Source organism: Triticum aestivum, chromosome 2D (genome assembly GCF_018294505.1).
Source record: "Triticum aestivum cultivar Chinese Spring chromosome 2D, IWGSC CS RefSeq v2.1, whole genome shotgun sequence".
NCBI classification, from domain to species: Eukaryota; Viridiplantae; Streptophyta; class Magnoliopsida; order Poales; family Poaceae; genus Triticum; species Triticum aestivum.
The window spans coordinates 302,719,070-302,733,223 of record NC_057799.1 but is presented as its reverse complement, the minus strand read 5'-3'; positions in this window follow the sequence as shown (position 1 = coordinate 302,733,223).

The following is a 14,154-nucleotide window of genomic DNA, read 5'->3' as shown; positions in this document are numbered from 1 at the left end:
GCAACTTTTTCTTCATGGTTTCCTATGTCGGTGGCTTTCAGGGCCAAGTCGTCAAAAGTGATTCGTCACACCCCTTGTAAGTGCCAACACACTTGGTAGGAGACTATCCGTGGACATCCATATTGTGCGAACCTCAATGAATTGTTCTTCACACCGAGGCATAAATTCTCCACCTAATAATAACTTAGAAAGCAATATTGTTCAGCTTTTTCTTTGTATCGGCCAATTTGGGGAAACAAGCGATATTTTTTGTGTGTTACAAAATATCCAAGAAGGATACCTTGCATTTTTTTCGAGTCCTGATCGAACATGATTGTAACTTCTTTTTGTACCAAGGACACAATTATTCCCAATGAAATTGAACAATTGTCGAAATAATATAGCTTTGCTACGTGTCGAATCTTGGTACACGACAACTATATGAGCTATATGTCAACATTCAATTGGAAAAGGGGTCAAACCACCATATGGAGGGTATGGTTTGACATACCTTGGCCAGTTGGCATGCTATGTCTCCATATATTGAGCCTTAGCTTGCTAGGAAATCACCTATTTTATTATCTCAAGAGTGACACAAGAAGATACATAACTTTCTTTGCTTAAAGGATGTGTTATTTATTTCCAAGGTATGCAGATTCTTCCTAGTTTTAATGGAAGAAAAAATTTAATTGAGATAACTGCTCCTCAATAGAAGTCACTCCTCAACCCGTAGAATTTGTTCTGGATGAAAATTGGCATAACCATATGTAACCTAAAGGTCACTGGGTTTGATGTCTGGTTGCACTACAATGCACTCTTAGCATTCTATACCACATGAAAGATCATGGTATGACCTCATCCACAACTTTTTCGTTCAAAATTCGGAAGCATCTGTGTTGACATATATATATATATATATATATATATATATATATATATATATATATGATTATTTTCAACAAATTTTGATGGGTTTGCCCCAGTATTTTAGGATATGGCAAGATTGGATTTATCGCCCACCTGTTGGGAGGAATTTTTTTGCACTAGATATTGAGTGTGCATTTTACTTATGTGCCATTGGATATATGCTTCACATGTAGCATCCTTGGATGATGGTGCCCCTGTCCCAATGCTCTTGATTTACCATCATATTTTAATGGCGTCCCTTTTGTATGTATTTATCAAGTTGATCATATTTATTGACTATTATTTTTTGTTAATTCACGCCAACCTTTTTTTGAAAATATGATGCTATTAGTTTGGTTTCTCGCAAGACTCATGAAAGAGTGGGCTTTTTTTATACAGAGAATATCCATGCTTATACGTTTATCTTGTTAAGCATTAGAGAGTTATTTCAATGACCTAGCTTATGTTGATATGGCCTTGGATCATATTGTTTGAAATTGATTGTTCTATGACTTACTACGATTTCACAGAAGATATTGTTTGTTGTTAACATATTTCCGTTCAAAAGAAAAAAGGAGCATAATTGATCATTTTCTGTTTTTGTGGTACTCCCGGGTGGGCTTTAGCCACTTGATTATGAGTGCTTCTGCTATTTTCCAAAAACACTTCTGTAGCGACCAGACCTCAGACGGTCAAGTCTTTGTGCTTAAGTGTCATCCCTGGATCGGTATTGCTGACACACACAGTACTCGAGGATTTATTGCAGAGTTCAATCACACACTTATTACAACGAGTGTCTCAAAAAGAGTACTTATTACAATTATATTGATGAAGGCCATCTAAAATAAGATAACTGCGGAAGCACTGAAGATAACTGAGTCCATCCAACTCCCGGCAATATTGAGTGCATGACAACGACCTAGCGCACCTTACTCTTCGTCTGAAAATTCTGCAACATGATACGTTGCAGCTGTGTAGGTCAGCACATGGAATATGCTGGCAAGATAACACCATAGAGCAATGAACAAATAACAGCTATCACTACATGCATATTTGGCTGGTGGAGGCTCTACGGTTATCATTTGCATGAAGCTATTTTTTCCCTACAACAAAGGAATGTATTTTATTTAACTACAAAGATTGTTGAACTTATTGAGAAGGTACCCCCAACTCAATCCCAAATTAACATTAATAACACCACAAATTAATTAAGTAACGTGATGAGATCAACATAATAATTCAAGTACCAGATACTCAAGATGTCCATAACCGGGGACAAAGCTAACCATGATTAGTTTGTACACTCTGCAGAGGTTTGCGCACTTTTCCCCACAAGACTCGATCTCCTCCGTTGAATTTCTCGCACTGCATGATGTTTGAGAAACGGATGATCGAGACACAGTCTTTCCGAAGAGGTCCCCTTGACCGATAGATAGGTCGGTACACCTACAATCCCCTACATCTACTAGCCCATCATGGAAAGGATTCCCACAACTTACTCAACTATGCTAGAGCCCATAATGGCTTGTGGCTGCACACGGAAGTTTCTAGCATGAATAATCTTATGATCCCTTTGAGCCTGGGTGGCAAACCATAGGATGATCACACGGGTACCCCGGGATCTCCTTGGACATCACTGAATTCCCCATGTGCCCACAACCAATCCACCCAGATGTGTATTAAAGTAGCCACCTTAAGTTAACCCTTAGATATAAATAACTCTCACATCTTTCATGAATCTCACAAACCAATCCACGTCTACAAGCATATCATAGAAGTATGAGCATAACGTAGTAACACCCAGGGTTTGAATATAAGACAATAGGTTCCTACCTCGTCAACTACTTCCCAAATACCCACATGTTATCACATCCTACTCATGCAATGTTTGAGGGTTGATACTAATGCATAAAAACTGGGTAATAAATGGATATGATCAAAGTGTTACTTGCCTTGCTGACAAAGATTTTGGTGTTGGCTTCACTGGATTTGGATAAACGAGCAAAAAGTAGTGACGGTTTGAAGATCAGGGACTAATCTATAAGAAAACTATTCACGGATAGGTCCCTGGCCAAAAATTAAACTAAACAGAAAATCTATCGGACGAACGTTCGCTAACAAAAACTAATGAACGAATTCGTTTGTTAACAGATCTAAACAAGTGAACGCTCGCTATTTAACAAAACCTAAAAATAAAACCGATCTAAAAGAAAAATTGAACTTTAATAAAAAACGGTCGGGTCTTTTGCGGTTTTTACCGCTTCGGGGAAGACGAACCGGCGGCGGCGGCGTGGTTCTCCGGCGAGCGGGGAGAGGCGGCGACAACGGCGGGGAGCAGCGACAGCGGCGGGAGGCGGCGCGAGCAGCAGCGCGGGCGACAACGCGGTGCGAGGCAGGCGGTGGCGAAGCGGCTCTGCGGCGGAGCGGCTCGGGCAGCGGGCAACTGCGGCGGTGGGGCGGTGGTGCGGGGGTGGAGCAGGTTGAGGAGGAGGGGGCGGCGGCGCATATAAAGGCCCCGGGGGGTCCGACTTGGCCAAGGGGCCAAGCAGCGTCGGCGGGCGGGTCCCGGACTCCTGCCGGAGTCCGGCTCGGGCGTGACTCGGCAATGGGGAAGGCGGCGGCGGTTGCGGGTCGGCTGGGCTTCGGCCCAGTCAGTCGAAGGGAAACTTTTTTTAAAAATTATTTCGCCGAAATGTAAAAATCCAAAATAAAATAAATAAAAATCCTAAAGTCCCAAAAAATAATTTTCACGGTCCTCTACTAATATTTAGGATAACATGAACAATTTTCTGGGCGAAAATGCAATTTTTCCTAAATTTTAACCAAATCAAATCTCAAATGAATAAATAATTTCATTTAAAATTAAATTTCCATTATTTCCTCTGTTTTGAAGAAGTCATATTATCTCTCTCATTATTTTATTTATTTTGAAATAATTGGAAAATTAATTTCAATAAAAATCACCTTGATCCAATTTACCCATTTTGAAAAAATTCAAAATGGAATTTTATGAAAACCTCCAACTCTCTCATATGGTCCTTGAGTTGCTTAAGGTAGGATCAAAGTGTCCAAATAAAACCAATTCAAAATGCAAGAATCATGGATGCATATAATGACCTAATGGTTAACATCCAAATTGAAAATTGGGATGTTACAAACCTACCGCCCTTAAGATGAATCTCGCCCTCGAGATTCGGGTTGGCTAGCAAATAGGTGTGGGTGGTCTTTCCGTAGGTCTTCTTCTCCCACCCAGGTGGCTTCTTCCTCGGTAAGGTGGCTCCACTGAACTTTGCAAAACTTGATGACCTTGCTGCTTGTAACTCGGCTGGCAAACTCGAGAATCATGACATGTTTCTCCTCGTAGGTTAGGTCACTCTCCAACTGAATTGCTTCCAGGGGCACTGTATCTCTCAGAGGATTACCGGCCATCTCTGCATGGCACTTCTTCAACTGGGAAACGTGAAACACATCATGAACTCCTGACAATCCCTCGGGTAACTCCAACTTATCGGCCACTTCTCCCATATGTTCCAAAACTCGGTATGGTCCTACAAACCTTGGGGCTAACTTTCCCTTGACTCCAAATCGTTTAACTCCTCGAAGTGGTGACACACGGAGATATGCTCTGTCTCTGATTTCATAGGCTACCTCCTTGCGTTTAGTGTCAGCATAACTTTTCTGTCTGGTCTGAGCTACCTTCAGTCTATCATGAATCAACTTAACCTTCTCTTCAGACTCCTTGATTAAATCTGGTCTGAACAATTGTCGGTCTCCAACTTCATCCCACATCAGTGGTGTCTTGCTCCTCCTTCAATACAAAGCTTCGAAAAAAGGGCCATCTTCAAACTGGCTTGGTAGTTGTTGTTAGATGAGAACTCTGCGTAAGGCAAATTATCATCCCAACTAGATCCATAATCTAGCGCACAAGCTCTCAACATGTCCTCCAGAATCTGATTGACTCTCTCGGTCTATCCATCTGTTTGCGGATAAAAGGTTGTAGTGAACTCTAGCCTGGTACCCAAAGTCTGGTGTAATTGATTCCAAAACTTCAAGGTAAACTGTGTTCCTCTATCTGGTACGGTGGTCCTCAGAACTCCATGCACACATACGATCCTGGTCATATATATCTTGGCCAACTTCGCGCTCGTATAAGTAGTTTTCACAGGGATAAAGTGAGCCACTTTGGTCAAGCGATCAACTACTACCCAGATGGAATCGTAACCTGAACGTGTCTTGGGTAATCCGGTGTTGAAATCCATGCCAAGATTATCCCACTTCCATTCGGGTATCGGCTTAGGCTGGAGTAATCCTGCTGGCTTCTGGTGTTCTGCCTTAACTCTCTGACGTACGTCGCATACGGCTACATACTCAGCAATATCCTTCTTCATTGCTGTCCACCAAAAACATTCCTTCAAATCCAGATACATCTTGGTGTTTCCTGGGTGAATCGAGTATGGTGAGTCATGAGCTTCCTGAAGTATTAACTTCCTGATCTCGGGGTCATTGGGTACATAAATACGATCCTCAAACCATAAAGTTTCGTGCTCATCCTCACGAAAACCTTTGGCTTTTCCTTTACTCATCTTTTCCTTTATCTCTGTAATCTCCTTATCAGTCTTCAGGGCTTCTCGAATCTTTCCCAACAATGTGGACTGAACTTCCAATGCTGCAACAAAACCTCTCGGAACTATCTCCAAACGAAGTTATCTGAGATCGTCGGCTAACTCTTGCGGCAATCCTCCGGTAATGAGAGTATTAACATCACTCTTGCAGCTCAAAGCATCTGCTACAACATTGGCCTTTCCTGGATGATAATGCAATTTCATATCATAATCCTTTATGAGCTCCAACCATCTCCTCTGCCTGAGATTCAACTCCTTCTGCATGAAGATATACTTCAAACTCTTATGATCCGTGTATACATCACAACAGTTCCCAATAAGAAAATGTCTCCAAGTCTTGAGCGCATGCACTACGGCTGCTAACTCCAAATCATGCGTGGACTAATTCAACACATGAGGTCGAAGCTGACGTGAGGCATATGAAACAACTCTTTCGTCTTGCATAATTACACCTCCAAGTCCCTGGCGAGAAGCGTTGCAATATACTTGGAAGTCCTTGCGTATATCCGGAAGAATTAGCACTGGGGCTGTAACTAAACGTTTCTTCAACTCTTGAAAAATGGCCTCACATTCTTCGGTCCATTTGAACTTGGCGTCCTTCTTCAATAACTCCGTCATGGGCTTCGCAATCTTTGAAAAATTCTCAATGAATCTCCGGTAATATCTTGCGAGTCCAAGAAAACTGCGTATCTCTCCAACTGAGGTGGGTGCCAACCACTCTGTGACAGACCGAACCTTAGTAGGGTTTACTGCTATGCCTTCTCCAGATATAGCATGTCCGAGAAATCCAAATTCCTTCAACCAAAACCCACATTTGCTGAACTTGGCATATAGCTGATGTTCCCTGAGCTTCTCGAGAACTAAATGCAAATGTTCTTTGTGTTCCTCTTCATTCTTCGAGTACACCAATATATCATCGATGAACACCACAACAAACTTATCCAAGAACTCCATGAACACCTTGTTCATCATGCCCATAAAATAGGCAGGGGCGTTAGTCAATCCAAAAGACATGACAGTGTACTCATATAACCCGTACCTTGTGGTAAAAGTTGTCTTAGGTATATCCTGTTCTCGGATCTTCAGCTGGTGGTATCCTGATCGAAGATCGATCTTGGAGAATACTTTAGCTCCCTGCAGCTGGTCAAACAAATCATTGATCATCGGTAGTGGGTATTTGTTCTTGATCGTCACCTCATTCAGCGCACGATAATCCACAACCATTCTCAAAGATCCATCCTTCTTCTCAACTAAGAGCAATGGAGCTCCCCGCGGTGATGAACTTGGCCGAATATAACCTTTATCCAATAACTCCTTAATCTGCTTCTTAATTTACTCGAGATCATTTGCGGGCATCCGATACGGTCTCTTTGATATTGGTCCGGTGCCTGGTAACAGCTCTATCAAAAATTCTATATCTCGATCTGGTGGCATGCCTGGTAATTCCTCTGGAAAAACATCGGGATAATCCTTCACAATTGGCACTTCCTCCTGAACAACTCCAGAAAGTGAATTTACTTGGGTCCTCCTTGGCGCATGCCTAGACACATACTTGATCCTTTTTCCATCCAGGGTGGTGAGAAGTATCGACTTACTAGCACAATCGATGTTTCCTCCATACATGGATAGCCAATCCATGCCTAGTATCACATCCAATCCTTGTGACTCCAAAATTCTTAGGTCTGAGGGGAAAACATGCCTACCTATGGTTAACGGCAACTGAAAACATCCTCTATTAGCCATATACTCTGCTCCTGGTGAGCTTACTAACATAGGTGTCTTAAGGGCTACGGTGGGCAACTTAAACTTATCCACAAATCCCCTTGATATGTATGAATGTGATGCACCAGTGTCAAAAAGGACAATAGCTGTAAATGACTTAATCAAAAACTTACCAATAACTGCATTAGGCTGCTCTTCAACTTCCTCCACATCGACGTGGTTCACCTCCCCTCTGGTGAAAGGGTTGGGCTTCTTTCCAGAGCTTCCATTTCCGTTACCATTCTTCAACTCAGAACAATCATTGGCGTAGTGTCCAGTCTTCCCGCACTTGAAACAGGTAACGTGACTCAGATCCTTCTTGGCGGGTGTTGCTGGGTTGGAACAGCTCTGATGCTGCTACTTCTATTCCCATTTCCATTCTTAGGGCCATTGTGGTTATGGGAAATTCCTCCATTGAGAGAATGACCTCCATGGTTATGATGGGTATGTCCTCCCGAGTTCGGGGTAAAGCGAGGCTTCTGCTGAGCTCCAGAGTTGTACTTCCCCTGTCCATACTTGCGTTTGCGGTTCTCTATCTGCTGCTGCTTGCCTTCAATCATAAGAGCCTTGTCTACCAACTCCTGGTAGTTAGTGAATGTTGCCACCATCAACTGCATACTCAGCTCGTCATTCAGGCCCTCCATAAACTTCTCCTGCTTTGCGGCATCTGTGGCCACGTCATCTGGGATGTAGCAAGCTAACTTGCTGAACTCATCCATGTACTGCGCCACAGTACGATTTCCCTGGCGTAAGTTGCGAAACTCACGCTTCTTCATGCTCATAGCTCCAGCTGAGACATGTGCAGTGCGGAATGCTTGCTGAAACTGATCCCAAGTGACATTGGCCACGGGGAAAGTGGCGGTGTAGTTATCCCACCATGAGGTTGCGGGTCCATCTAGTTGGTGTGCGGCAAAGCGCACCTTCTCTGCATCCGTGCAACCTGCGGTGGTCAGCTCCCTTCCAATCTTGCGGAGCCAGTTATCATCAACAATCGGCTCGGTGCTACTAGAGAACACCGACGGGTTCAACCTTAGAAAACGGGCTAAGTTGTCAACTGGAGGTGGTGGCGGTGGATTGTTATTGTTGTTGTTGTTGTTGTTGCCTTGGTTCTGGACTAGCAACTGCATCAAGGCATCCTGCTGTTGGATCAACTGAGTGAGCTCCGGTGGGAAGACAAATCCGGGGTCACGTCTTGGAGGCATCTGATAGGTTTAGAGGGGTGAGAACAGAATAGAGTGAGGTCTAAAGAGAGATTTCACTACCCATATGCACATGAGACAAACACATTCATTTCACACCACTCAATTCAAACAAGATGCATACAATCGATCTAACTACCGTTACAAAGTCTCGTGGACTATTACTATATACATGGAAGAATTCTAATGGTAATATGGTGGTTGACTAGACATTTTGATCGGTGGAAGACTCCATGATATCTGCTCTAGCTTCGTCTTCATAATCTGTCGGGGTCGGAGTCTGTGTCGTCTAGTATGATGTAATCTTCCGAACAAATGTCCACTCCAGGTTCAGGATCCCCCATGAATATTCCTAGATTCTTCTTCAGGTCTTCATTCTTCTCCAGTAGTACATCAATTTCTTCTTCATAACCATCGCGCATAGACTTGAGTTTGTTCCTCCAGCTCCATGTTCCGGGTCATCACCTTCTTCATGTCTATCATGTTGGCGCACATCTAGTTCTCCTGACGACGAATGTGCTGATTTAACTCCTGTATGTAGGCTGCAATGGACTAATCCCTCCTGGTGCAGATCATCTCCCATTGCTCATCTCGGCGTCCACATATCTGGTAGATGGTGTCCTTAAGATCCTTGTTGTACACCTCGCCTATGCGTCCAATGGAGATGTGGGCGGCCATGCTCTTCCCTAGACTCCATGTTGGTGCATCAAAGGAAAACTCGATGGGCTCGGTAACTGGCGCAAACATCCTTCCTGGAACTCGAACTTGAATCGTCCAACGCTCCTCTTCTGGTAAAGTGGCGGTGAAGGTTCCGGTGAAGCTTGGTATGCCGATGTTCAGGTACCTAGTGACTTCCTTCAAGTGTCGTCCGAATGGGGTGTCATCATCTGGTTGAGTGAACTTGTTCCTTGGGTCCACCATCTATAGAGTAGAAATGGAGAAGAGTTAGAAATGAGTAGAGAAGAGTATCCTGTGGCTTTTTCTAGTGGTCGCGTCCTACAGTCAGCGTGTGCTCTGATACCATCTTGTAGCGACCAGACATCAAACGGTCAAGTCTCTGTGCTTAAGTGTCATCCCTGGATCGGTATTGCTGACACACACAGTACTCGAGGATTTATTGCAGAGTTCAATCACACACTTATTACAACGAGTGTCTCAAAAAGAGTACTTATTACAATTATATTGATGAAGGCCATCTAAAATAAGATAACTGCGGAAGCACTGAAGATAACTGAGTCCATCCAACTCCCGGCAATATTGAGTGCATGACAACGACCTAGCGCACCTTACTCTTCGTCTGAAAATTCTGCAACATGATACGTTGCAGCTGTGTAGGTCAGCACATGGAATATGCTGGCAAGATAACACCATAGAGCAATGAACAAATAACAGCTATCACTACATGCATATTTGGCTGGTGGAGGCTCTACGGTTATCATTTGCATAAAGCTAATTTTTTCCTACAACAAAGGAATGCATTTTATTTAACTACAAAGTTTGTTGAAATTATTGAGAAGGTACCCCCAACTCAATCCCAAATTAACATTAATAACCCCACAAATTAATTAAGTAACGTGATGAGATCAACATAATAATTCAAGTACCAGATACTCAAGATGTCCATAACCGGGGACACGGCTAACCATGATTATTTTGTACACTCTGCAGAGGTTTGCGCACTTTTCCCCACAAGACTCGATCTCCGCCGTTGAATTCCTCGCACTGCATGATGTTTGAGAAACGGATGATCGAGACACAGTCTTTCCGAAGAGGTCCCCTTAACCGATAGATAGGTCGGTACACCTACAATCCCCTACATCTGCTAGCCCATCATGGAAAGGATTCCCACAACTTACTCAACTATGTCAGAGCCCATAATGGCTTGTGGCTGCACACGGAAGTTTCTAGCATGAATGATCTTATGATCCCTTTCAGCCTGGGTGGCAAACCATAGGATGATCACACGGGTACCCCGGGATCTCCTTGGACAGCATTGGATTCCCCAAGTGCCAACAACCAATCCACCCAGATGTGTATTAAAGTAATCACCTTAAGTTAACCCTTAAATATAAATAACTCTCACATCTTTCATGAATCTCACAAACCAATCCACGTCTACAAGCATAGCATAGCAGTATGAGCATAATGTAGTAACACCCAGGGTTTGAATATAAGACAATAGGTTCCTACCTCGTCAACTACTTCCCAAATACCCACATGTTATCACATCCTACTCATGCAATGTTTGAGGGTTGATACTAATGCATAAAAACTGGGTAATAAAGGGATATGATCAAAGTGTTAGTTGCCTTGCTGACGATCAGAAAACCCTAGAGATTCATAGTAGCAAGCCTCGCACTCCGGAAATTCTATCGTGAACAAACACTAACATACATAAGCACTCAAGCATAAGATGCAAAGGTAAAACCAAAAGAAAAGATCTAAACTGAAAGTTCAAGTGAAGAGCTTCGATTTGCAAAAAGAATCAATCGAATCAGAGTTACGAAACACAAACTACGATCAAAAGAAGTTCAAATTCAAATCTGCTTGAAACCAAATTTTAAATTTCCAAAATCATGTTCAAGTTGATTATCTGGACATAGGGGAACAAGACGAAGATTTTGGCGTTGGTTTCACTGGATTTGGATAAACGAGCAAAAAGTAGTGAGGGTTTGAAGATCAGGGACTAATCTGTAAGAAAACTATTCGCGGATAGGTCCCTGGCCAAAAATTAAACTAAAAAGAAAAATCTCTCGGACGAATGTCCGCTAATAGAAACTAACGAACAAATTCTTTCGTTAACAGATCTAAACAAGTGAACGCTTGCTATTTAACAAAACCTAAAAATAAAACCGATCTAAAAGAAAAACCCGAACTTCAATAAAAAACTGTCGGGTCTTTTGCGGTTTTTACCGGTTCGGGGAAGACGAACCGGCGGCAGCGGCGGCGTGGTTCTACGGGAGCGGGGCGAGGTGGCGGAGCGGCGCGGGCGGCGGCGCGGTGCGAGGCAGGCGGCGGCGGAGCGGCTCGGGCGACGGTGGTGCGGCGGTGGAGCGGGTTGAGGAGGAGAGGGGGGAGCGGCGGCGCATATAAAGGCCCCGGGGGGTCCGACTTGGCCAAGGGGCCAAGCGGCGGCGGCGGGCGGCTCCCGGAATCCTGCCGGAGTCCAGCTCGGGCGCGACTCGGCAACGGGGAAGGCGGCGGCGGTTGCGGGCCGGCTGGGCTTCGGCCAAGTCGGTCGAAGGAAAACTTTTTTTTAATTATTTCGCCGAAATGGAAAAATGCAAAATAAAATAAATAAAAATCCTAAAATCCCAAAAAATAATATTCACGGTCCTCTACTAATATTGAGGACAACATGAATATTTTTCTGGGCTAAAATGCAATTTTTCCCAAATTTTAACCGAATAAAATCTCAAATAAAATTCAAATAAATAAATATTTTTATTTAAAATTAAATTTCCATTATTTTCTCTGTTTTGAGGAAGTCATATTATCTTCTCTCATTATTTTATTTATTTTGAAATAATTGGAAAAATAATTTCAAATAAAAATCACCTTTATCCAATTTACCCATTTTGAAAAAAATTCAAAATGGAATATTATGAAAACCTCCAACTCTCTCACATGGGCCTTGAGTTGCTTAAGGTCTCTAGGATCAAAGTGTCCAAATAAAACCAATTCGAAATGCAAGAATCATGGATGCATATGATGACCTAATGGTTAACATCCAAATTGAAAATTGGGATATTACAACTTCTAAAATTTAGATCAATCATTATGTAGGCTCACAATACAGTGATTTTTTATGCATACTTGCATTTCCAGTTTGAGTCGGTGAGGCAAGTTTTGGGAAATATGATTGATCTTGCACCTTTTGCTCGAGAGAACAATGTATGCTCGCAGTTTTGTCTCTTGCGGCATTGGAGCACTTTTAGACATATGGTTATTTAATATGATGTTAGGAGTATTTACTTGAAGGAAATATGACCTAGAGGCCATAATAAAGTTGTTATTTATATTTCCTTATATCATAATAAATATTTATTATTCATGCTAGAATTGTATTAACCGGAAACTTAGTACATGTGTGAATACATAGACAAAACAGAGTGTCCCTAGTATGCCTCTACTTGACTAGCTCGTTAATCAAAGATGGTTATGTTTCCTGACCATAGACATGTGTTGTCATTTGATGAACGGGATCACATCATTAGAGAATGATGTGATGGACAAGACCCATCTGTTAGCTTAGCATTATGATCATTGAGTTTTATTGCTATTGCTTTCTTCATGACTTATACATGTTCCTCTGACTATGAGATTATGCAACTCCCAAATACCGGAGGAACACCTTGTCTTGTATCAAACGTCACAACGTAACTGGATGATTATAAAGATGCTCTACAGGTGTCTCCGAAGGTGTTTGTTGGGTTGGCATAGATCGAGATTAGGATTTGACACTCCGTGTATCGGAGAGGTATCTGTGGGCCCTCTCGGTAATGCACATCACTATAAGCTTTGCAAGTAATATGACTAATGAGTTAGTTGCGGGATGATGCATTACGGAATGAGTAAAGAGACTTGCCGGTAACGAGATTGAACTAGGTATGATGATACCGATGATCGAATCTCGGGCAAGTAACATACCGATGACAAAGGGAACAACGTATGTTTTTTATGCGGTTTGACCAATAAAGATCTTCGTAGAATATGTAGGAGCCAATATGAGCATCCAGGTTCCGCTATTGGTTATTGACCGGAGATGTGTCTCGGTCATGTCTACATAGTTCTCGAACCCGTAGGGTCCGCACGCTTAACGTTTGATGATGATTTGTATTATGAGTTATGTGATTTGATGTACCGAAGGTTGTTCGGAGTCCCGGATGAGATCACGGACATGACGAGGAGTCTCGAAATGATCGAGAGGTAAAGATCGATATATTGGAAGGCTATATTCGGACATCGGAAAGGTTCTGAGTGATTCGGGTATTTTTCAGAGTACCGGAGAGTTACGGGAATTCGCCGGGGGAAGTAGTGGGCCTTAATGGGCCATATGGGAAAGGAGAGAAGGGCCTCAAGGGGTGGTTGCGCGCCCCCCATGGCATGTCCGAATTGGACTATGGAGGGGGCGGCGCCCCCCTCTCTTCCCTTCTCCCTCTCCTACTCCTTCCCTCTCTCCCCTCTTGGAAAAGGAAGGGGACTCCAACTAGGATTGGGAATCCTAGTTGGACTCCCCCTATAGGGGCGCCCCTCCTAGGTCGGCCTCCTCCTCCCTCCTTTATATACATGGGCAGGGGGCACCCCAGAGGCACTCCAAGATTTGTCTTAGCCGTGTGCGGTGCCCCCCTCCACAGTTACACACCTCAGTCATATCGTCATAGTGCTTAGGCGAAGCCCTGCGCCGGTAACTTCATCATCACCGTCACCACACCGTCGTGCTCACGAAACTCTCCCTCGGCCTCAACTGGATCAAGAGTTCGAGGGACATCACCGAGCTGAATGTGTCCAGATCACGGAGGTGCCCTGTGTTCGGTACTTGGATCGGTTCGATCGCGAAGACGTTCGACTACATCAACCGCGTTACTAAACGCTTCCGCTTTCGGTCTATGAGGGTACGTAGACACACCGGCAAATTTTTGGAAATACTACGTTCCCCAACAGTGGCATCCGAGCCTGGTCTATGC